Source organism: Euprymna scolopes, chromosome 24 (assembly GCF_053919585.1).
Source record: "Euprymna scolopes isolate OS-2025 chromosome 24, ASM5391958v1, whole genome shotgun sequence".
Lineage (NCBI taxonomy): Eukaryota > Metazoa > Mollusca > Cephalopoda > Sepiida > Sepiolidae > Euprymna > Euprymna scolopes.
Window position 1 is genome coordinate 102,489,660 of NC_136505.1, and position 25,869 is coordinate 102,515,528.

Sequence of the window (25,869 nt, forward strand, 5' to 3'; positions counted from 1 at the left end):
TTGTCTTTTGATGAAAGACCTGATATCACCTTTTAATTGCAGAATGTATCGACACTCAAGGGTTGATTGGGTCAGCTCCATTTTAATTTTGTTGTCAAAACTACGACTTCAAACGATTAATGGAGTGAGTGGGAGATGACTTTTGTTTCATCAAAATTTACTTCTTGTCTCCTTCCCATTCCACATGAGCAGTGTCTTTCGCTTAATTTTGACTTAGTTGAAATCATTTAGAGAAAAAGGTCTTTTTTGCACGGCCTTTTCTTAATACTTGCATATACGCAAAAAGGGTGATTTCTTTTTTCTCCTCCCCAGCCATGAGATCGCTTTTTATCTCTCTCTCTCTCTCTCTCTCTCTCTCTCATCTATATATTTTCTTTCTCTTATACATACGATATCGTGTACAGTGTTTGGTCAATTCCAGTATTTTTCACGATTCTGATACAATTATAAGCACTTTTCTCTATTACTGATTTCCATACTATTTCCGATTCTAAAATCGCCTAAAAAAAAAATAGAATTTCGTCTTTTGGGGGGGGGGGAGGGGGTAGCGAAGAATCCTCATCTACTTAGAAATCTAGATAAATGTTTCTTTTTAATTTGAAAAAAAACTTAATGTTTCCTTTTTAGGTGTTGTATCTAAGCTTTTGATAAACTAATCACGATATTTTCATTTAATTTTTTTTACTTGGGCCAGCAACTGGAAATTCAGTTTTAAACATAAATAAATAAACACATAAGGAAATAAATAAGGAAATAAACAAATAAGGAAATAAATAAATAAGGAAATAAATTAATTAATAAGGAAATAAATAAGGAAATAAATAAGGAAATAAATAAATAAGGAAATAAATAAATAAGGAAATAAATAAATAAGGAAATAAATTAATTAATAAGGAAATAAATAAACAAATAAGGAAATAAATAAACAAATAAGGAAATAAATAAATAAGGAAATAAATTAATTAATAAGGAAATAAATAAATAAGGAAATAAAAGAATCGTTTTTAGTAGAATCGGAAATTTGGATCAAATTTTCTAGATTCTGATTAATCGTCCCAAACCCTAAATTACTGATTTTTTTTTTTTCATCTGTGTTACTTTTAGCTTCTCTCATTTGAAAAAACCCCATGCAACACTTTGGGGGGGTGGGGTGAGTTTTAAATCTTTCCTATTTTAACTAGTATTTGTTGAACGAAATAAAAGAAAATCGACTTTACAAAAAATTCTTTTGAATAAAAATTGACGAATTTTTTATTTAATTTGTCTTTTGGTTGCTTGGCGGTTGTTCACTTTTCCGTTTCTTTTTTGCTCAACATTTTTTTCTCAACGCCCCCCCCCCCTCCGATTTGTTTCTGTATCTTTTTTTTTTTTACCTGTTGTCACCTGCCTTGCTCTCAGGTGCCCCGTATGTCTGTCCAGTGCCAATATTCCCCCTCTCATCTCTCTCCCCTCGCTCTTTCTCTCTCTCTCCCCTCGCTCTTTCTCTCTCTCCCCTCGCTCTTTCTCTCTCTCCCCCCTCGCTCTTTCTCTCTCTCCCCCCTCGCTCTTTCTCTCTCTCCCCCCTCGCTCTTTCTCTCTCTCCCCCCTCGCTCTTTCTCTCTCTCCCCCCTCGCTCTTTCTCTCTCTCCCCCCTCGCTCTTTCTCTCTCTCTCCCCCCTCGCTCTTTCTCTCTCTCTCCCCCCTCGCTCTTTCTCTCTCTCTCCCCCCTCGCTCTTTCTCTCTCTCTCCCCCCTCGCTCTTTCTCTCTCTCTCCCCCCCTCGCTCTTTCTCTCTCTCTCCCCCCCTCGCTCTTTCTCTCTCTCTCCCCCCCTCGCTCTTTCTCTCTCTCTCCCCCCCTCGCTCTTTCTCTCTCTCTCCCCCCCTCGCTCTTTCTCTCTCTCTCCCCCCCTCGCTCTTTCTCTCTCTCTCCCCCCCTCGCTCTTTCTCTCTCTCTCCCCCCTCGCTCTTTCTCTCTCTCTCCCCCCTCGCTCTTTCTCTCTCTCTCCCCCCTCGCTCTTTCTCTCTCTCTCCCCCCCTCGCTCTTTCTCTCTCTCTCCCCCCCTCGCTCTTTCTCTCTCTCTCCCCCCCCTCGCTCTTTCTCTCTCTCTCCCCCCCTCGCTCTTTCTCTCTCTCTCCCCCCCTCGCTCTTTCTCTCTCTCTCCCCCCCTCGCTCTTTCTCTCTCTCTCCCCCCCTCGCTCTTTCTCTCTCTCTCCCCCCCTCGCTCTTTCTCTCTCTCTCCCCCCTCGCTCTTTCTCTCTCTCTCCCCCCCTCGCTCTTTCTCTCTCTCTCCCCCCCTCGCTCTTTCTCTCTCTCTCCCCCCCTCGCTCTTTCTCTCTCTCCCCCCCCCTCGCTCCCCCCTCGCTCCCCCCCCCTCGCTCTTTCTCTCTCTCTCCCCCCTTCGCTCTTTCTCTCTCTCTCCCCCCCCTCGCTCTCTCCCCCCCTCTCGCTCTCTCCCCCCCTCGCTCTCTCTCCCCCCCTCTCTCTCTCCCCCCCCTCTCTCTCTCTCCCCCCCTCTCTCTCTCTCCCCCCCTCTCTCTCTCTCCCCCCCTCGCTCTCTCTCCCCCCCCCTCGCCCCCCCCCCTCGCTCTCTCCCCCCCTCGCTCTCTCCCCCCCCCTCGCTCTCCCCCCCCCCTCGCTCTCCTCCCCCCCTCGCTCTCTCTCCCCCCCCTCGTGAACAGTGAACTCCCCTATTTGGTATCCTTGTCCAGTATGAAGTCTCTCCTTAGTTGCCATTGCTGCTAATTCTCGTTACACATGGTGACCAATTTTACTAGATTGTGCCATTCAGTTGGCGTTCGATTATGATTGGTTTTGCACCACTCGAGGTTCTGATCTCAACAATTAGACAGAAACTGGGTTACTTCGGTGCCCTTTTAGCTGTTGGGCTGAAGCATCAGTTCTGGGTAGTCATAGGAGGTCCATCTTCTCTGGCCTTGCCTCCCATCTTTCAGTTGGAGCCAGTTTATTGCTTGTGGTCAGAGGCATCTTCACCGGGGAATGCCAATGGGGCTACTCAGGATTTTTTTTTTTTAAATTTAATTTTCTATTTTTTTTTTTGCAATACTAAAGTGCTCCTTATTTAGGGGCGCTGGTGCATTCTGTCTACTTTTCAACTTCGTATAACATCCCCCTTGGTGGGAGGGAGGCTTTAGGTAATCCAACCATGCTTGGTACGATAAATTTCAGTTGAGGCCTGTCTTGACCACCAAGTTTTGATTAATATCCAGTAGTAGTTTTTTTTTTTTATCATTGATAAACACAGCTGAATCCAGCATGCAAAATAGGTGCTACAAGATCAGGCTATCTGAAGATATTGGCCTCCTGACCTAAAATGCACTAAACAATTGATGTCCCCCCATTCCTCTTGATAAACTCCATCATGTTCTGCAAAATAAAAAAAACAAAAACTTTCCTCTGCAAAACAACCAAGCTAAATACCATAAATAAATATTTGGAGATATAAACAATTTGAAGCATGGAACTTATTTTCCAAAATTAACGGATTCCGAAAAGGGTTGATATGCCGTAAAACAAAACAATCAAACATTATGCATTCCTCTCTTGTGATGGCTCTTTTTGGTTCAGAAACAGTTTGCAGATTGTTTTGATGGATATATTTTGATATAACTCAAAAGATACAAATGTTGAGATTTAATGTTTGGTAATTTAGGAGCACACCTCTTACTGATGAGACGATCACCAAGTTGTCCCTTGCAAATCATTGCACCAAATATAGCTGGATTGCAGAAAAGAATGAGTTTTATAAACGATTCCGTAGATGACTTTTTCTTTTATTAAAGAACCCGTCCGTGTCCAAATATGAGGATTAACTAGGATCTGTCCTATATGAGAGGAGTAGCAGTGTTGGTGGTGGTGAGGTGCTTGGTAGAGATAGATATTGTGTAGTAGCGTCTATATTCCATCTGATTAAGCTTGAAGAAAAGTCACCAGAGTTCCATATAAAAATACCTACATCACATCTACAAGTAAACAAACTTCCAAGTTCACAACTACAATATCTGGTTGGCGAGGATCAAAGTGTAGTATCTGTTCCGGCAGATACTGCAAGCTATGACTAGCTAGGACTAGCAAAGACCAGATGTGGGGGCAACCCCACATGCCTGACCTTTAACCAGCTCCCATTTCCCACCTCTCGGGAGCTGGTCCCTTTTTTCCCTTCCCCCTCCCTTCACTCCTCACATTAAAAATTGGCCTTGTGCCTAATTTGCTCGGTGGGGGAGCAAATAAATACCATCTGTTCCGGCAGATGCTGCACTTAAGATAATTTGTACCAGTCAATGGAGGGGAAACCCTCTATACTGGGACAATTATTATTTTTGGTAACCAGAGTGACCCCTTTTAGGGGAGCTGGTTTTTACCTCACATTAAAAACGGCCTTGTGCCTAATTTGCTCAGTGGGGGAGCAAATAAATACCATCTGTTCTTCAGATGTGGCACTTCCATTTCGCGTTCTCTTTCAGTGGAGGAGAAATCCTTCATGACTGAGACAATTTTTATTTTTGTACCTTTTCTCCATGTTAAAAAAAACGACCCTGGTGTCTAACTCTGTCCCATGGGGAGGCATTGTAAATAGGTACAAGTAAACAAACTTAATCTAAGTTTCGTTAACACCGGAACCTGCGAATATAAGGACAGCAAGTTCGTCTTATTTGGATTGTTCGGACTTGTTCGCAGCTTGAGTTTTATTTCTACAATGTTTCGGCAAATGTAACCTCTTCACGGTTGTATTGACGAGATGGCGTATAGGGCACACATACATTACCCAATCATATTTACTTAAAGGAAAAGACCAGCCAATGTGTATTGCATGTCAGGTTCCGCTAACAACAAAACCTTTTCTTACTGAATGCATTGATTTTCTGCCTATAAGACGAAAATATTACCAAGACAGCAATATAAAAGAACCTTTCGAAAACATAATCGATTATCGTTAAAAAAATTGGTATATATATAATTGGGAAAAAAAAAAAAAATTTTTGTAACTTGTCTTTTTCCTAAGATTAAGGGTGGTGGTGTTTGATCAACACTGCTGGGGAGCCATGATGTAATACACTGTTTTGTTTTTAAATCCCCGAAACAGTGTTTCATGGTAAACAACTGATGATCCCTTAAAAAATATAAAAAAAAATATAAAAATTGGTATTATAGTAAATTTGAGAGTTGATGCAGTGATTGCAGGTGATTAAATGACTTACTGACTAGATGTTTTTTTAATGAATGATAAAAAATAATTTTTTGTGTGGTTTCAAATGTTAAAAACTTCAAAGACTATATATATATATATATATATATATATATATATATAAATATAGATTTCCATATACATGTGAATAAGCAAGACAATTTAATACAAATCGATACGGATTATTATTTGTAAACTAATCCTTTGCACATTTAATATACATAAGTATAATTGAATAAAATTTTACTTTCTTATACAAATTAACACAAACGTAACTACACCTTAAGTAGTAAATATTTACTAATACAAATTTAACACACGTAATGCAAATTTATTTTAAATATTTTTACGCAAATATAACACTTTTATACACATTAACACAAACGTAACTACACCTAAGTAGCAAATATTTATCATCACAAATTTACACACACATAACGCAAATTTATTTTAAATATTTTTACGCAAATATAAGACTTTTATATACAAATTTACACAAACGCAACTACACCTAAGTAGTAAGTATTTATCACAAATTTGCACACACATAACGCAAATTCATATTAAATTTTTTTAATTGCAAATTTACTCGTATTTTAATAAACTTTATGCATTTATTTATTTTTTTTTGTATTAAAATGTTTACGAATTTAATCAAATTTTAGTGCAAACTATACTTCAGCTATAAATATATTTATTCAAATAATTTTGTTTAAAAAAAAAAAATATTAAACATTAAACCACGATTCGGCATAAAATAACCCAACAAGGGTGCATATGCCGTTAAACAGAAAAAAAAAAAAAAAAAAAAATTTAACCTCTTCAGGTGTATCGTGTGAACTCCGGGGGGGGGGGGGGGTTCTTTCTGTAAAACACATGAATCTGCAAAGAATTTTGAACGGGACCGTTTAATTAATCCAGAGGGTTAACATACCCTCGTTCCGTCAGTCATGACCGGCTAGAAGTCTGAAATTGCAGTTGTATTTTAAATATCACTTACACTTAATCTTCAACCTCCAGAAGAGTGTAACATGCAACTGAATTCTACAAATTGCTTTATCCGCTATGCCACAGGTCTTGGCGAAACATGAGACAACAAGGCAAGTTGATTCGGCAGGCATGTATTAGAGAAAAGGAATTGAGTTTGGATTTTTTCATTTTTAACGGGAATTTGTATCTTGCCTCCCTCCGAGTTATGACGAGAGGCACAGAAAAGCAATATCCTTCTGTTTGTATGGTCGTCTTGACTGGAACTGTTCATATTTTAGCGCCAAATTACAGCTGGGTGAAAATGTAGAAGTGTTCAAATCATTTAGTGTATTTCCACGCAAGTTTTAACATGTCTGTTTTAGCTGACCAAACCATATACTAATGAGCACACATGGCTAATTCAGGAGCATGTAAGACAGTCAACGTATATCATTGCCCCTATTTACAATGCCTCCCCACGGGACACAGTTAGACACCAGGGTCGTTTTTTTAACATGGAGAAAAGGTACAAAAATAAAAAATTGTCTCAGTCATGAAGGATTTCTTCTCCACTGACAGAGAACAAGAAATTGAAGTGCAGCATCTGAAGAACAGATACTACACTTTGAGGTATTTATTTGCTCCCCCACTGAGCAAATTAGGCACAAGGCCGATTTTTAAAGTGAGGAGTGAAGGGGAAATGGGGACCAACTCCCCGGGGAGTAGGGGAGCTGGATAGTGACAATTGGTATGAAGTGTTGCCTCTACATTGACCAAGGTCTTATATGTGGGATTGCTCCCACATATGGTCTTTGCTTGCAGTATCTGCCGGTACAGATACTACACTTTGATCTGAAAATCCAGATCCATAGTGCTCTCTCTGTTTCTCATTGCAATCAAAACTTTCTCAATTATTCCCTTCCAGTTCATTTTTGGTCTTCCTTTTTCATCAGGGGGTCCATTAGAGCACTTGGTTAGAAATTCTCTTTGAGGCTGAATTAGCCTAACTGTTGTTTGCAGATTATTCACTTATTAACATTCCGGCCGAGATCAGAGTGTAGTATCTGTTCTGATGTTGCATTTTACTTTCTTTTTTTCTTTTTTTTTTTTTTGTTCTTGGTTAGTGGAGGAGAAACCAGATAGACATTTTTTTTTATTTTTGTTCCTATCCAGAGTGCCCCTTTTGGTGGAGCTGGATTTCCTCCACATTAAAAATCGACTTTGTGTCTAACTCTTCCCTTGTTGGGAAGGCAAGTAAATAGGAACAATATTATCTGTTAGTGCGACTTCTAACTTCTTGGTTGGTAATTTGCTCGCTCCATTTGATCCCAAATATCTTTCTAAGGCAATTGTGATCAAATGATTGCCTTATTTTGAGATGCCAAGTTTCTCTTGCGGTTATAAAATCTTTGATCTTCTAATATGTAAAAGGGAAAAATGTGTGTTAGTTTGTGTGTGTGTTTGTATGTCTGCCAAAAACTTTTGACACACACATCAAACAGTGACAAAATTCATATCGTTAGAAAGATTAATCTCTCGAATAAAAAATATGTCAAAATTGGCTAAAAAGATTAATTCTGTGTTGGTCAACTGGGCCGTTTCTTACAAGGAGGGGTCACCTTTTGCGTTGACATTTTTGCAAGTCATACACCTAGCAATCTGAATGTTTAAAAAACATTGTTTCGACTCATGACGTCATAAGTCGCTGTGATAGCTAGCGCGTTTTTTTTTTTTTCACCTCATTTTCCTCTTTCGCTTTACAGGTTCGAGCCGGCCTACTGCAGCTCATTTTTTTTTTTTTTTTTGTGCTTGCATGGGTAGTCGCTACTATTTTGATCGAAACAAAATTGTTTTGATTTATTTTTTTTTTGGGGGGGGGGGGGTCCGGTTTCTTCTAGATTTTTTTTTTTTTTTTTTTTTTTTTTTTACATAGGAGTAACCACTTATCAAGACCCGGAGGCCACTCGAGGATAAGGGTTATTGAGTGTACAGCAATCAATGGGATAATATCATAGTAATCGTTAGTAATGGAAATTTGGTAGATTACTTAAGGAGGTGGTTCATCAAGAATTTGTTTATATTGGACTTGAAGACAACTAAGTTGTAGTCAGCTAGCAAACAGACAAATGGAAGAGAGTTCCACGGGCGTGCAGTTCTAAGAAAGAAACTTTGTTCATGGAATCTACGTTTTGACTTAAGCACAGTCAAATAGTGGGAAAAATTATTGACAGTGGTTTCAGCTTGACGGGTGTTTATCGTGAAAGATTGACAAGAGGGGGACCAGACATTGGAGCTCAGACATGCACTTGCCATTGAAATACCGATAAAACAGTTTCACAACGTCTTTTCTGTGAGAAAGAGGTTGCTGAGAAGAGAAAAGGACATCCCTCACTAAGCTACAAAGTCTATTTTGTATTCTGTCAAGGCAGGATTAGCTATTCTAGCAGCTCCTGCCCAGATGTGGCAACAATACTCCATCCTTTGACGTACTTGGCTTTTATATAGATAAAGAATGGCATCCACAGTGAGATATCTACTGGAGCGGTAGAACGATTCCACCATTTTTCTAGAGACCTTGGCAACAGATTTGATGTACGTGTTCCATTTCAAATTAGGAGTAAAGGTCAAGCCTAGAAGCTTGTCAAAACATGAGGCTTCTCCAAGATAAGATCCCTCCATTTCAATTAATGCTAGATGGGGATCAGAGCGTTGATAATGTAAAGATAGGAGCTTGGTTTTAGATGCATTGAAAGTAACCAGCCACTTCTTCCCCCATTGTACCATGCACTTAAGATCAAAGGAGAGAGAATCAGAGAGAACTTTGTCATTTACGACCTTTGTCATTTACGACCTTTGATGTGTTGCCATAGATTGTAGTGTCGTCAGCATAGATGTCAATGAATGATCTAAGTATGTGCTTTGGGAGATCATTGCTGTAGATCAGAAAGAGAGTTGGGCCCAGAATGAACCCCTGAGGGACTCCAGCATTAATACTGTGAGCTTCTAATTTCTGCCCATCAACCACTACTCTTATCAGAGAGAAATCATTTAATAATTGAGACATTTCCAGCTATACTGTAGCTGGAAATCTTGTGAAGTAGGCCTTTATGCCATACCCTATCAAAGGCTTTTGATATGTCAAGAGCAATTGCCCTAGAAAGGAAGCCTTTGTTGAGAAATTCACTAATCCTATAAGATATAATTGTTAGCACATCTACTGTAGATCTAGCAGAACGGAAACCATATAGCATGTCACTAAGGAGGTTATTTCTGCTGAGGTGGTTGACTACTTCTTTATTTAATATGGACTCCAGTAACTTACTCATGACGCATAAGAGACTTATTGGTCTGTACTGAGAGGGAGATGACTTATCTGAATTCTTAAATACAGTGCATACTGATGAGGTTTTCCAGGGTGTTGGGAGCAATTAAGACGACGCTTAAACAGTTTTGCAAGTATTGGAGCAAGTTCCGGTTGAAGCTTTTTCAGCACTATAATTGGAATGCTGTCAGGGCCAGAAGCTTTACTGGAATCAAGGGTTCCTTAGTATAGCAGCTCTATCCACCCGGGCTACGCCGGGTACCCCCACTCCCACTACTTAGATCTAAAGGTGAATTTTTTTTTTTTCCAGATCTTGTAGAGTTGATGAAATGCTGCTGAGGCCTTGTCTATCCTACACGGCATTACTTGTTTATGGGTATTTTTAAGTAAATTGCGTGTAAATACAACAACAAAAAGTCAATCTCAATCCTGTAATTTCTACTGATGAAACTACACCTGGTTTGGAAAAGTTGGTGGGGGGGGGGGGGTGCGCTTTATAGTTGCCATTATACCATATTTCATCCTAAATGGCAGTAGTTGCCACATTTCAATCTGATTGTTAGATATGTCTTGCATGCAACGCAAAATGTCTTCCAGTAGTTTTACATGGAAGTTGGTCTTCATGAAATATTAAAACAAACACCATAAATAAATATTGAAAGACCAGCAAAGAGGTTCCCGACCTTGCTAGTCGTAAAATACGCTTAAATATATTTTAATTCATGCAGATTTCGTATTTATTATTACAGAGCCAATTCTCTATTGAATATTTTATTGTACCTAATATATAGTTCTGATGTAAATAAAAAAAAAAAAAATAAATAAAAAAAGACTTGGGTGCCATCAGCTAGAATAAAAAAACATTTAGTGCTTCAGCAGTGTTCCCTACGTTTTGAGCTAATTCGACAGACAGATAAGAAAGTTTTTAAATTTATCTTTTCTATGAATGAGTTCACGCATACGCAAACTAATACAAATATGTCCGCAAGTTGAAATGAACATTTTGCATTTCAACTTGCTGACATATATGTCTGTGTGCATTATCCATCCAAACAAAGATTTTATTCATTATACACCATTCTTGGTGTATGATTGCTAATTCCTGTTCATTTCAGTGTTATGTGACAGTAGTTTAAGAGTTTATCGGTTAAATATTTTCGCACACACACATGCATCTACTGTTTTATTTATATGGATAAAATTTTAAGCATATAAAGTTTTGCCAAACGTTAAAGGTTGCTGCCAAAACAGAATAGGGAAAAAATTCCGTATAGGCATAAAAAAAATCGTTTTACGTTGGTTTTGTTAAATATTATTAAATGAGAGATCATTTAGATTTAAAATCCATTTAGCATTACGCGTGTATGCTTGAGAAAACCGCGTTTGGAATGTGTTAACATTATCTGAATAAGCGAAATCAAAACAAGATGATGACCGAATTTGACCTGATGTCGTGTCATTTCTCTTTCATTTATTCAGATAAAGTTGACATATTTCAAGCGTACTTTTCTCAAGTTTACATGCGTAATACTAAATGGCGTTTGACTCAAACTGATTCATCGTTTAATGAAATTTGAGGACAACATAAAACGATGTTTTAAGACATTTTAATGTCCATATGGATTTTTTTTCCTCGAATTATGCTCTCGCCACGATCTTAAACGTCTGTCAAAACTTTTGGTAACACAATGACTGAATTTTGCATTAAGTAACTAAAAAGCGTTGATATGCCGCAAAACAAGTCTCTTTTCTGCACTTAATGACACTGTTGTATCTCAGCGTACTTGCTGCTGCTGCTGCTATTGTTGCTCCTTCGACAACAATGCTCTAGGTCAATTTGACAAAGTTGGAAGATAATAAACAAGTCATTGTTTTTTTGTTTTTCGACTACAAAAGAAAAGAAAAAATATTTTCTCGTCTTCAAGGAAATATTTTTCATTTCATGTGACATTTCGTCATCATCGTTGTCGTCGTCACGTGAATTTCACTTAATTCAATCGATTTTCTGTAAACCTATTTTCGATTTGAAAAATCTAAAAAAAACAAAAAATCCTAGCATTTTCATTTTAAAAATCTTCTAAAAGATTACATTTTGTCATCTTTTGTTTTTTTAATGTAAGAGTTTGTTTGTTGATCTTAGTTTTACTTTTTAAGATTACATTTTTTATACAGTTCCCCCCCCTCCCACCCAATAAGTTTTTTTTGTGTCTAGTTTTTCGATTTATAGTCGTTTTTTATCTTTTAAAACTTTATAAAACGATCTTAGTAGGCAGGAAATGTCATAAAAAAAGAACAAATTAAAAAAAAATTATAAAAATATTTACTTTTTAAAGTTAAAGAAAATATTAACAGATTTTGTTTTTTATTTAAAAAAAAAAACAATGGTAGCATTTTCTTTTTTAAATTGTAGCAGTTTTTTTTTTAATTGATCGTAGCAGGTTTTTTTTTTAATTGATCGTAGCAGGTTTTTTTTTTAATTGATCGTAGCAGTTTTTTAAAATTGATTGTGGCAGTTTTTTTAAATTGATCGTGGCAGTTTTTTTTAATTGATCGTGGCAGTTTTTTTAAATTGATCGTGGCAGTTTTTTTAAATTGATCGTGGCAGTTTTTTTAAATTGATCGTGGCAGATTTTTTAAATTGATCGTAGCAGATTTTTTAAATTGATCGTAGCAGATTTTTTAAATTGATCGTAGCAGATTTTTTAAATTGATCGTAGCAGATTTTTTAAATTGATCGTAGCAGATTTTTTAAATTGATCGTAGCAGATTTTTTAAATTGATCGTAGCAGATTTTTTAAATTGATCGTAGCAGATTTTTTAAATTGATCGTAGCAGATTTTTTAAATTGATCGTAGCAGATTTTTTAAATTGATCGTAGCAGATTTTTTAAATTGATCGTAGCAGATTTTTTAAATTGATCGTAGCAGATTTTTTAAATTGATCGTAAGTTTTTTAAATCGATCGTAGCAGTTAAAAAAAAATCGATCGTAGCAGTTGAAAAAAATCGATCGTAGTAGTTTAGAAAAAAATCGATCGTAGCAGTTTAGAAAAAAATCGATCGTAGCAGTTTAGAAAAAAATCGATCGTAGCAGTTTAGAAAAAAATCGATCGTAGCAGTTTAGAAAAAAATCGATCGTAGCAGTTTAGAAAAAAATCGATCGTAGCTGTAAAAAGTTTTTGACTTCCAATGGGGGTATGAGACGAATGGATTCGCCAATCATTTTTATAACCAACGGCTGTGCTAAACAACCAATCAAAATGTCGCAAAATTATTATAAAAATCGTCGAATTTTGGATTCAATCAGTTTGCCTTTTGCTATGTCACGGACCGCATTTAATTCTTCGCCGCCATCTTGGTTACTGATCTGAACTACGCCGCCATCTTGGTTACTGATCTGAACTACGCCGCCATCTTGGTTACTGATCTGAACTACGCCACCATCTTGGTTACTGATCTGAACTACGCCGCCATCTTGGTTACTGATCTAAACTACGCCGCCATCTTGGTTACTGATCTAAACTACGCCGCCATCTTGGTTACTGATCTGAACTACGCCGCCATCTTGGTTACTGATCTGAACTACGCCGCCATCTTGGTTACTGATCTGAACTACGCCGCCATCTTGGTTACTGATCTGAACTACGCCGCCATCTTGGTTACTGATCTGAACTACGCCGCCATCTTGGTTACTGATCTGAACTACGCCGCCATCTTGGTTACTGATCTGAACTACGCCGCCATCTTGGTTACTGATCTGAACTACGCCGCCATCTTGGTTACTGATCTGAACTACGCTGCCATCTTGGTTACTGATCTGAACTACGCCGCCATCTTGGTTACTGATCTGAACTACGCCGCCATCTTGGTTACTGATCTGAACTACGCCGCCATCTTGGTTACTGATCTGAACTACGCCGCCATCTTGGTTACTGATCTGAACTACGCCGCCATCTTGGTTACTGATCTGAACTACGCCGCCATCTTGGTTACTGATCTGAACTACGCCGCCATCTTGGTTACTGATCTGAACTACGCCGCCATCTTGGTTACTGATCTGAACTACGCCGCCATCTTGGTTACTGATCTGAACTACGCCGCCATCTTTGTTCAACACAAATGTCTAAAAACTTAACAGTAGCAATGTTAAAAAAAGATCGATCGTAGCAGTTTTTAAAATTATAGTTAAACTATGCATTTTCTTTTTATTTTGACAACTTTCATCATAGAAATTAACGTTTGAATCTTAGTAATTTTTTAATTAACTTTTGAATCTTAGTAATTTTTTAATTAACTTTTGAATCTTAGTAATTTTTTAATTAACTCTTGAATCTTAGTAGTTTTTAAATTAACTCTGGAATCTTAGTAGTTTTAAATTAACTCTTGAATCTTAGTAGTTTTTAAATTAACTCTTGAATCTTAGTAGTTTTTAAATTAACTCTTGAATCTTAGTAGTTTTTAAATTAACTCTTGAATCTTAGTAGTTTTTAAATTAACTCTTGAATCTTAGTAGTTTTTAAATTAACTCTTGAATCTTAGTAGTTTTTAAATTAACTCTTGAATCTTAGTAGTTTTTAAATTAACTCTTGAATCTTAGTAGTTTTTAAATTAACTCTTGAATCTTAGTAGTTTTTAAATTAACTCTTGAATCTTCGTAGTTTTTAAATTAACTCTTGAATCTTAGTAGTTTTTAAATTAACTCTTGAATCTTAGTAGTTTTTAAATTAACTCTTGAATCTTAGTAGTTTTTAAATTAACTCTTGAATCTTAGTAGTTTTTAAATTAACTCTTGAATCTTAGTAGTTTTTAAATTAACTCTTGAATCTTAGTAGTTTTTAAATTAACTCTTGAATCTTAGTAGTTTTTAAATTAACTCTTGAATCTTAGTAGTTTTTAAATTAACTCTTGAATCTTAGTAGTTTTTAAATTAACTCTTGAATCTTAGTGAATTTTAAATTAACTCTTGAATCTTAGTAGTTTTTAAATTAACTTCCTAATCTTTCTAATCTAGGTTCCATTTATCTTTACCACCAATGCCACAGTCCCGATTTATTTCCTATTTATTCATGTTTAAGATCGTTTCGCTTGAATTCTTGGAGAACACAAATGTTTTTTTTTTTTTTTTTTCGGTTTCTAAATTCTAATGAATTGAGTTTGTCAAAAAATTCGTTTTTGAAGGATTAATCTAAACATCAGACTGACTTTATGCAATCCATTTTCCACACTATTTGCAAATCTTGGGAATGTCAGCGATTTGTCTGGTTGTCAAACGGCAGTCTTGTTCAACTACAGCTTTCACTTGGTCACTGTCGATCATCTTTGGCCAATCAGAGAGAGAGGAGCATGATTTCTTTTCAGAACCAAACAAACCATTTCTGGCATATTCGTTTTCTAACAGCACCTCCCCATACATTTGATATAGCTTCATGTAGGTTTCTGTATCCTCCCCTGCTTTTTCTGTAATAAAATGTCGGTAGGGTTTTGCCTGTATCTTTCATTTCACGGACCAAACTACAAGCAAAAAATCCAAGAACTCTTCTCAGCGGCTTATTGCATACTAATGTTAGCATACTAGCCATGCCAAATTCTAGAATTTGAAAAATAGGAATATAAAACGATCTTCTTGAATTGAAAGCCATGTTTAATTTCAAAAGATGGCAGCTATTCTATACAAGTCCTGGAGATGAAGAATTTTCAGTGGATAGCTGTTCTGTACAGGTCCTGGACTTTATAATTTTGCAGGCTGTCATACTGGGATACTAAAGGATTCAATATTTTTATGGAGCAATTCTGGTTTCTGATTGGTTGCTAGCAGAGCATGGCCCAATTTGATTTGTCAGTTCCAATCGCCAGTGTCTCTAAGTAGAACTTTTCAACTTTCGGTGATCATACCCGTTTTTAGCCCGATGATCACTATCACATACTAGCTAGGTTATGAACATAAGAATCTATGGTTTTGCTTTTTTTGTAGCTCCATTCCCCTCCCCAATTAGGTGATAGATCGCTTGATTTGCCAGAGATGCGAGTTCCCTTTCGAAATTTTCATAAGAGGTGTTATTAATAATGCATTCAGCCCGCATCATCCTTTCAACTGACAAATCGGCATATCTGCCACAGTTTGGTAATGGGGAGGGTTCTTTTTACTAACATTATATATCATTTTTATTTTGTGTACAAAATACCCCCCCCTCCATTGCATATCTTTCATATATGGGTTTTAAGTAGTTTCTCATGGTATGATGTTTTTATGGTAATTGATAAAGGATGTATAGTATGAATACGGTGTTGTGGTGAAAGTAAGAACTCCCTAGGTTAGATTAGTTAGCTTTCGACCGTGAAGACCGTCCCCTTCCCTCCCCTCATTTTCGGTCTTGTACCAAATTGAAAATAAATATTTACCCTTTGATTATATACAAAATAGTGCAAAATTTTTGGAGGCCTAGATGAGTCATATTTAAACCAAAAATGTTTTTGACCAAGCTAGTATTTTTTCTTTGACATTTTGGCAGTTATTGTAGTGGGACAGGTTATCTCAATATTCCATAAGAATCTTTCACTTAGTGGTACAAGCACCAAGTGAAAGATTGTTTCAGCAATCTGCCCCACTAAATTGTTGAACAAATCCAAATTAATCTTTAGAAAACTATTCACTGAATCTTTTTTTTTTATTTTTATTTTTTTTAGGTAAGACATGAGTTTGTACCGTGCGACTGCAGAGATTTGCTTTTGTTATTAAAAACTTGTTGAAAAAAGGTAAGTAATTTAATATCATTTCAACTAGATTATTTGAAAAAAATCTTCAGCCTCAAGTGATTGAAACTGCAACAGACGTTTTACTTTGAAAAAATTATTTAGAAAATTTTACAATAAATATTAAATAATCATAAAATAAGTTAGGCACAAGCCCATTCAAAAGTTTGAGGAGTGGGGGATGTGTGTGATCATCCTTGCTTGTCCTTCTCCTTAAAGGTTGTTTTTCCCACCAACATCTTGGAAAAATAAAAATAAAAAAAGCGTTCCCGCAGTCAAAGTTAACCTCATTAAGTCATTAAAACGTGCACCTGCCAAATCTAAGTAATTAAATAAATTCAAACGTGTTTCCGTTAGTATCTCAAGGTGGCCCAATGGTTAACGTCGCAGGCTTTTTTTTTTTTTTTCACACTTTAATTTCCAACTTCGCCTCAAGGGTTCGGGTTCGATTCTCATACTCACCTATTAAAACATTTTTTTTTATCTCCCCCCCCCCTCCCCCACCGGAGTTTTGATTTACCCAAAACCACACACCTCTCCAAACACCCGGGCAACGCCGGGTACCCCCCCCCCCACTAGTATATATATAAAAGGCAAAGTGTGTGTGTATGTGTGTGCATTTTTTCTGTATGTTTGGCAAAGGCTTTGAGGGGAGTGCTCGGATAGGGGCACTGTTTCTTAGAACTTTTTTATATGCTACGTAGATTATAATATCTCCAATTTACGAAATGAGGTCGCATGTAGGCGACTTTTACATGCTATTTTCATGATATTTTTTGGTCTACGCGTGCTTCTTTAGCTTTTCTGTATAAAAAAGCGAAACTGAAAGCGAAGTCATTCTCAGCCTTTCGTGCCGAGACGCCCAGAAAGCAATAAGGCTTGATTAATGCTGAAAAAACCCCCATCATATCAGACAATTGCTATTCATTTGGGCACTCCTCTTTTTAGGGGAGCTATTTTCGCCAATATCTTGGCGGGGAAACAAATACGCAGAAACTGGCTTGCAGTGCCAAAGTCGAAAGATGTTTGACCTCATTAAATTCACGCACCTGTCATTTAACTTTTTAATCGTTAAATTAAAACAGTTTTCATTTCCTCTCCCGTTGTGGCCGAGCGGGTAAGATGTCAGGTTTTTCCCCTTTCTTTTCCACCTTTGCGTCAAGGGTTAGAGTTCGAGCCTACCTTCCTACCAAAACATTTTTTCTTTTACACCTCCAAAACACCTGGGCAATGCCGGGCACACCCGCTAGTATATATATATATATATATATATATATATATTTATATAACAACCAGCCAAGTAACTGGTTTACCTATTAAGCTCTTTAAGAGCCCCCCCCCCCTTTTTTTTTTTACTAGCCTATTTGGTGAGGTCTTTTTCAAGTTTGATTTTTCTTGAAGTTATTCTACCTTCCTCTTTTTATTATGGTTGGCTTTTGGCATCAAGTGGCTTCATGCTTTGTCTGGTGCAACTTCCATAAACTAAGTAAATAAATGCAAAGGAAAAACAAAACCTTCCCCCCACCCCTCCCCCTTGTGCAAAGATAATAATAGATTTTCGGTTTGCTTAAGTAACCTACTGGAATTTAAAAAAAAAAAAAAAAAAAAAATGGTAAGCAGGTGGTCCAGCTGACAAGGATCTCTAATATGGATGAAATGTGATGCGCACATGGGGATGGGAATGCTGTGTTTTTGGCACTGATTAGAAAAATACTTAATTTGAAATGAGGCCGACATACTTCCTTTCCATCTTGTTGTTTCGGCTTGTTACCAGCTCATCAAACACACTCACACACATTGCCGAATGCCTGCCTTGACATGTAATGCTTATTAATGACCCAAGTAATCCCAAAAACGTTAACTATTATCCACAACCGAATTCCAAACTAAACACTTACACAAAGAAGAAAAAAAAATTGGACAAAAACATAGAGCCAAATAATAATTAAAAACAAAAAAAAAAGATGTAAAACTTGCTTCTTGATCAAAGTGTAGTATCTGTTTTGTCCTAGGTTAGTAAAGGCGTCCTGCTAGACTTCGGTAATTTTAAGTTTTGGCCAAATCTAGAATCTGTGGGGAAGTTCAATTATTTCCACATTAGTGTAAGAAATTATTTCTCACATCCCAATTTACTCCCTGCAGAGGCAAAAGAATCCACAAATACAAATTATTACGAACTTGCCAGGATTCGAACCTGGAATCTTCTGATCAGTAGTCAGATGCGTTATCCATTTCGCCGCAAGTTCTGTCTGTATGCCGAAAAATGTTATCGCGACTGTATACAGACATTGCTAAATTCCGTTGACATGGGCAGGTAACTTTTTCGACAATTGCATGAAACGGCCCCAAAAACCCTTATTTCAAGCTTTTTGTGTGACTCGGCGTTTTTCGTTACGAACCATATATAGATAAGGACAATCTAGGGACTCACCTTTCAGAGAAAAAGAATTTTTCAATTCGGTGCATCCGTTCGAAAGTTTTATTGGTGTATAAACAAACACACATAAATAAACAAATAAACATTTACAATTTTATTAATAGTATAAGTTAAAGAGAGCATAACGGATCAAATGCAAATCCTGTCCGTTTTTTAAATTTTGCCCATTCGTGTTTGTCTAAATTAATCGTTATTAAAAATAACACCCTTTTTTAAAAGTACTTTTTTTTTTTTTTTGGTGATCCTGGGTCTCAATTTTTTATTTTTCTTCAGGATTATAAAAAAAGATTCTTCCAGCATGCATACAAGAAAAATATTACAATATGACGTTTTGTGAGAAATTTAATACGCACATCCCAATTTATTCCCTGCAGAGGCAAAAGAATCCACAAATACAAAGACCATACCTTTCAAACTCAAAATTTATTCGAAAGTAACAGCAATGAAAGTTTATTGGTTCTGGTAGAGTCCATTTGCAAAACGGTGGCCTGATTTGCCTCCATACGCATAGAGCCAGTAGTATGAACTCCTATTGACAGAGTGGTAGTTCGTCCTTCCTCGAAAGGATCCATGTATGTTCATGGTGGACTTGGCGCCTATAATTAGGTATAATACGAGTCACTTCGGACTCTAGTTGAATTAAGATAAGATCCAATATTTGGTAAATAAAACGTGAAGAAATGTTCATTAATGTCATCCTGTAATTAGGATAATTTCAGCAATATAAAATTGTCTCTGCTTGTAGAGATGTGGTCCTTTGTTCACCAATAGTTTGGTGATACAACATGAAGAAATTGACGTAGCTCTCTTCTTGTGTGGGAGCCGCTGATTTGGAGTCCATCCTTGTGCCGAATTTTTGCATGGACTGAAAAATAAAAACATGATACAAAAAAGCACGCCAAGCAAATCACCTGACACATTCAAAATTAGCCAATGACAGTCAACCACCATAAGTATGTGGGCGGCTTAAACAAGAAAGATGGCGAATGTATATGGAATTTCTCACAATAGCAACTTTGTTTTTTGTTTTTTTTTAACTCTATCCTTGTTGAGGAGATAAGTAAATAAAGATTAAATGTTGGGGGATGCACCCCTATTACTAGAGAGAGTCGGTGGCACTCGAAGTGGATGATCGTTCAATTCCCACTTTGATGCATTTTGTTAATACAAATTTATTTTGATTGTTTCTGTGTCTTTCTAGTCATTTACTAACAACACATTAAAAAAATAAAATAAAAAATCTCCTTCCCACCAAAAAAAAGAAAGGAATAATTTCAATGTAAGGATACAATTATCTCCCTTTGGGATAACTCGTTTTTGCAATAGTTAGAAATGTGTTCGTTGCTTTTTAGCAAAATTTTGCGTTTTTAATTTTTTAATTTTTTAATTAAGAAAAAGTGGACTTCTGCTTAAATTGCTATATATATATATATATATATATATATATATATATATATAAAATAAAAATTACAATTAAATTTATCAAAATGATTCAAGATGGTAAAACTAAAGTATATTATAAATATTAAAGAATTAATATTTATAAAGTAATCTCAACCAGATGTAAAAGCTTGATAAAATCAAACAGGGGATAGAGCTTATAATAAGAAAGGAAAAGATTAAATACAATCATTATGCTCCTCCTGCTGGCTGCCTTAAATCTAACCGCACACAATGACTCACAAGAAACTAGTTCAAATAACAAGATCTGCCGCTATCAATAACAATGAACCAGTCTACATATATAATCCAAACCAAAATACTGATCGTAATACCTCTAACCCACCCAGTTGCATCAGGAGAAAGAAAAATATTTGGTTTAATCCTCCATTTAGCGTAAATGTCAAAACTAATATACCTAAGGAATTCTTCAACATTGTACAAAATTCTTTCAAATACTCACAGATATAGTTCTATTTTCAATAAAAACTCAATCAGGATTTCTTATTCAACACTGCCTAATTTAGCACAAAGAATCTTAACATCTAATAACAAAAAAATTAAATCAGCCCCAAAAATCCCTTTCCCAATTAAACCCAAAACTAACTGTAATTGTAATAACAAACATCTTTGCCCACTCAATAATGATTGTATCCATAAAGATGTTATATATTCATGCACAATTACTGAGCTCCCACGCAATCCTCCCATAACAGACACTAATATTTTGTCTTCAAGTTATCCTTCTTCCCATCCTCCATCTGATATAGTTACTAATCCGATATACCACTCGAGCAACCCCTCCATCTACAATCATACAGCTAGCAATAATAATAATAATATTAATGAGAAGAATAATATTTCTCCTAACAGCCATCCTAACACTAACAACACTCATTATCTCCTCCAAAATGGTCGTTGTACTATCATTGCGCCACCCTTTGTTGAACACAATGAACAAAATTCAAACTATTTAACTCCTACAAATCAACAAATTAATATTAATATCAGACCTCGAGCTTTTAATAAAATACATACATATATCGGCGCTTCTTCAACATTAAGAAAAGAATATCCAACCATATTTCTTCTTTTAACAACCATAATTCTAATAATAACCAAGGAACTTCTCTAACCACTTTAATTAAAAAACTTAACTCTAATAATACCTCCTTCTCAATCAAATGGACTATCATAAAGAAGTTGTCTTATACTCCAGGCTCTAAGTCTCAACCAAAGCTGTCTTATACTCCAGGCCTCTGCTCAACCAAAGCTATAACTATAATTACTTCCCCTCAAAGTAACAATATAATAAATTCTAAAAACGAACTGGTCTGTTTCTGTAAACATAAGTCCAAATTTAATTATGGTAATTTTGAAATTACATAGCTATTACTTTAACCTTTCAGATATATATATAATTTTTCTTTAACATTATCGTTTTTTTCTACATACTTTCTTAATACTTTATAACTTAATAATCCTTTATTTTAATTCTTTATTTCTTCTTTGCTTGGCCGTTTTTTTTTTATCTGCAATTTCCCTTTTAGTCTTTTAATATTCCTATCTATCAAATATATCAATCTACCTACACATTCATATCCTGTATGTATATTTACTTATATTTTACTATATGCATTTACTTACTTACTTTATCCGGAATTTGCAGATACCAACCATCCTCTCCACTTAAAAAATTTATTTTTTATTTAATTTTTTTATTTATTTATTAATTTATTTATTTTTTCGATTTAGTGGCTTTTAATAACTCTTGCTGACATTTTCTTAAGTAATAACCAGTACATTTCAGTTGACCTCTTTTTTTGCCCTATATTTTTTGCGCCTTTTAACGTCATCTTGTCTGGGTCATTTTGACATTTGCTTTTCTATTTTATATTTAATTCTATCACCATTTAATTTTTTCTTTTTTCTCTTCTTCCCTGATCTTTCTTATTTACATTATGTCTTGGCAGCCGTGTTAAACACATCTTATTTTTCTTTTATTAATATTATTAGAATTTTTTCCCCTTTTCCTTGTACATATTTGTGAATTATTCCACGGATTTCAGCCTTTTGGATTATTTTGGACCATCTTCCAATTACGCGATTTCCTTGGATTTTATTTGTGTGAATGGAAATTTAATTAACTTTCTTGGATTTACATTTTTGGATTTTACCGTCATTGAATACTTTACCTTTCACCAGGCTATTCATTCATGTGAAATCACCTTTTTCTTCACCATATTCCCTCTGCTTCACTTTTTGTTATCAAGATCTTTGACTTACTTGCAGTTTCATCAAATACTTTTGTATGCAAAATCCGATCCCACATTTTGCTAATTCCTACCCTCTGATGAGAAGGAAAGTATTCCTTCAAAACTCAGCGGATTAAGGACTATCCACTTAAGTGTTTCCTTTTCAGATTAAATATGTTTTTAACTCTTTTTCAAAGTGTTTTTAACATGATTTATTAACTATTTGCTCTTATATATATATATATATATATATATATATATATAGAGAGAGAGAGAGGGAGAGAGGGATTAGTGATAGGACTATTTCAATATTTTTACCGATTCCGATTCTTTATAAATCACTGCATATTTAACTATAAAATCTACCACTTTTGCAGATTTTCACAATAAAAACACTTGTTAAATGTGGATATATTTTCTCAGATGTAAAAATACACTTGTGGGACTTGGGGAGATGATCTATAGATTTTAGTTTTGCTGGTAGTTTAAAATCAATAAATATTTATTATTTTATTATTACAACGAGCAGTGTTACATTTTGTTTTTAACAAAATTAAAGGCAATTGAAGGAATCGTTTTTGGCATCGGTAAATAGGCACAAGAAGTTTTGATTTTTCTTTTCGATTTCAATTAATCATCCCAACACTAAAAATATATATTTTTGTTGAAATCGGTTTTCATTTCTAAATAAGGTGATTTCTGCCAAATGAGCCTCACCTCCTTATATTTCTATTGTTATTTGTCTGGATTTTGTTTCTATTTCTGTCTTTATTTTTCCTCTCAATTTTTTCTTTTCTTTTTTTTTTCCTCTCATCTTCTCTCTCTCTCTCTCATCTTCTCTCTCTCTCTCATCTTCTCTCTCTCTCTCTCTCATCTTCTCTCTCTCTCTTATCTTCTCTCTCTTTCTCTCATCTTCTCTCTCTCTCATCTTCTCTCTCATCTTCTCTCTCTCTCATCTTCTCTCTCATCTTCTCTCTCTCATCTTCTCTCTCTCTCTCATCTTGTCTCTCTCTCTCTCATCTTGTCTCTCTCTCTCTCATCTTGTCTCTCTCTCTCTCATCTTGTCTCTCTCTCTCTCATCTTGTCTCTCTCTCTCTATCATCTTGTCTCTCTCTCTCTCATCTTGTCTCTCTCTCTCTCATCTTGTCTCTCTCTCTCTCATCTTGTCTCTCTCTCTCTCTCATCTTGTCTCTCTCTCTCTCTCATCTTGTCTCTCTCTCTCTCTCATCTTGTCTCTCTCTCTCTCTCATCTTGTCTCTCTCTCTCATCTTGTCTCTCTCTCTCATCTTGTCTCTCTCTCTCGCTCATCTTGTCTCTCTCTCTCGCTCATCTTGTCTCTCTCTCTCTCATCTTGTCTCTCTCTCTCTCTCATCTTGTCTCTCTCTCTCTCTCATCTTGTCTCTCTCTCTCTCTCATCTTGTCTCTCTCTCTCTCTCTCATCTTGTCTCTCTCTCTCTCTCATCTTGTCTCTCTCTCTCTCATCTTGTCTCTCTCTCTCTCATTTTGTCTCTCTCTCTCTCTCATTTTGTCTCTCTCTCTCTCTCATCTTGTCTCTCTCTCTCTCATCTTGTCTCTCTCTCTCTCATCTTGTCTCTCTCTCTCTCATCTCTCTCTCTCTCTCTCATCTTGTCTCTCTCTCTCTCATCTTGTCTCTCTCTCTCTCTCATCTTGTCTCTCTCTCTCTCTCATCTTGTCTCTCTCTCTCTCTCATCTTGTCTCTCTCTCTCTCTCATCTTGTCTCTCTCTCATCTTGTCTCTCTCTCATCTTGTCTCTCTCTCTCTCATCTTGTCTCTCTCTCTCTCTCATCTTGTCTCTCTCTCTCTCTCATCTTGTCTCTCTCTCTCTCTCATCTTGTCTCTCTCTCTCTCATCTTGTCTCTCTCTCTCTCTCTCATCTTGTCTCTCTCTCTCTCTCATCTTGTCTCTCTCTCTCTCTCATCTTGTCTCTCTCTCTCTCTCATCTTGTCTCTCTCTCTCTCTCATCTTGTCTCTCTCTCTCTCTCTCATCTTGTCTCTCTCTCTCTCTCTCATCTTGTCTCTCTCTCTCTCTCTCATCTTGTCTCTCTCTCTCTCTCTCATCTTGTCTCTCTCTCTCTCTCTCTCTCATCTTGTCTCTCTCTCTCATCTTGTCTCTCTCTCTCTCATCTTCTCTCTCTCTCTCATCTTCTCTCTCTCTCTCATCTTCTCTCTCTCTCTCATCTTCTCTCTCTCTCATCTTCTCTCTCTCTCATCTTCTCTCTCTCTCATCTTCTCTCTCTCTCATCTTCTTTCTCTCTCTCATCTTCTTTCTCTCTCTCATCTTCTCTCTCTCTCATCTTCTCTCTCTCTCTCTCATCTTCTCTCTCTCTCTCTCATCTTCTCTCTCTCTCTCATCTTCTCTCTCTCTCTCATCTTCTCTCTCTCTCTCATCTTCTCTCTCTCTCTCATCTCTCTCTCTCATCTTCTCTCTCTCTCTCTCATCTTCTCTCTCTCTCTCATCTTCTCTCTCTCTCTCATCTTCTCTCTCTCTCTCATCTTCTCTCTCTCTCTCATCTTCTCTCTCTCTCTCTCATCTTCTCTCTCTCTCTCTCATCTTCTCTCTCTCTCTCTCATCTTCTCTCTCTCTCTCTCATCTTCTCTCTCTCTCTCTCATCTTGTCTCTCTCTCTCTCATCTTGTCTCTCTCTCTCTCTCATCTTCTCTCTCTCTCTCTCTCTCTCATCTTGTCTCTCTCTCTCTCTCTCATCTTGTCTCTCTCTCTCTCATCTTGTCTCTCTCTCTCTCATTTTGTCTCTCTCTCTCTCTCATCTTGTCTCTCTCTCTCTCATCTTGTCTCTCTCTCTCTCATCTTGTCTCTCTCTCTCTCATCTCTCTCTCTCTCTCTCTCTCATCTTGTCTCTCTCTCTCTCTCATCTTGTCTCTCTCTCTCTCTCATCTTGTCTCTCTCTCTCTCTCATCTTGTCTCTCTCTCTCTCTCATCTTGTCTCTCTCTCTCTCTCATCTTGTCTCTCTCTCATCTTGTCTCTCTCTCTCTCTCTCTCATCTTGTCTCTCTCTCTCTCTCATCTTGTCTCTCTCTCTCTCTCATCTTGTCTCTCTCTCTCTCTCATCTTGTCTCTCTCTCTCTCTCTCATCTTGTCTCTCTCTCTCTCTCATCTTGTCTCTCTCTCTCTCTCTCATCTTGTCTCTCTCTCTCTCTCTCATCTTGTCTCTCTCTCTCTCTCTCATCTTGTCTCTCTCTCTCTCTCTCATCTTGTCTCTCTCTCTCTCTCTCATCTTGTCTCTCTCTCTCTCTCTCATCTTGTCTCTCTCTCTCTCTCTCATCTTGTCTCTCTCTCTCATCTTGTCTCTCTCTCTCTCTCTCATCTTGTCTCTCTCTCTCTCATCTTGTCTCTCTCTCTCATCTTGTCTCTCTCTCTCTCATCTTGTCTCTCTCTCTCTCATCTTCTCTCTCTCTCTCATCTTCTCTCTCTCTCTCATCTTCTCTCTCTCTCTCATCTTCTCTCTCTCTCTCATCTTCTCTCTCTCTCATCTTCTC

General features: G+C 36.6%; 1 protein-coding gene and 1 non-coding gene across 7 annotated transcripts in view; one reads left to right on the plus strand and one right to left on the minus strand.

Moving 5' to 3' along the window:
* LOC145246885 (tyrosine-protein kinase CSK-like) overlaps positions 1–25,869 on the plus strand; it is a 570,595-nt gene that overhangs the window by 262,380 nt on the left and 282,346 nt on the right. For 4 of the 6 annotated variants that reach the window (XM_080108752.1, XM_080108754.1, XM_080108756.1 and 1 more), the window contains one exon: positions 16,157–16,225. The exons of the other annotated variants lie outside the window; for them this stretch is intronic. The gene's annotated coding sequence lies outside the window, so the exon portion shown is untranslated. The remainder of the gene's footprint in view (positions 1–16,156; positions 16,226–25,869) is intronic. 6 annotated transcript variants of the gene reach the window in all.
* On the minus strand, positions 18,396–18,468 carry Trnas-acu (transfer RNA serine (anticodon ACU)). Its single transcript has one exon. It is a non-coding gene; the product is annotated as a tRNA-Ser (tRNA).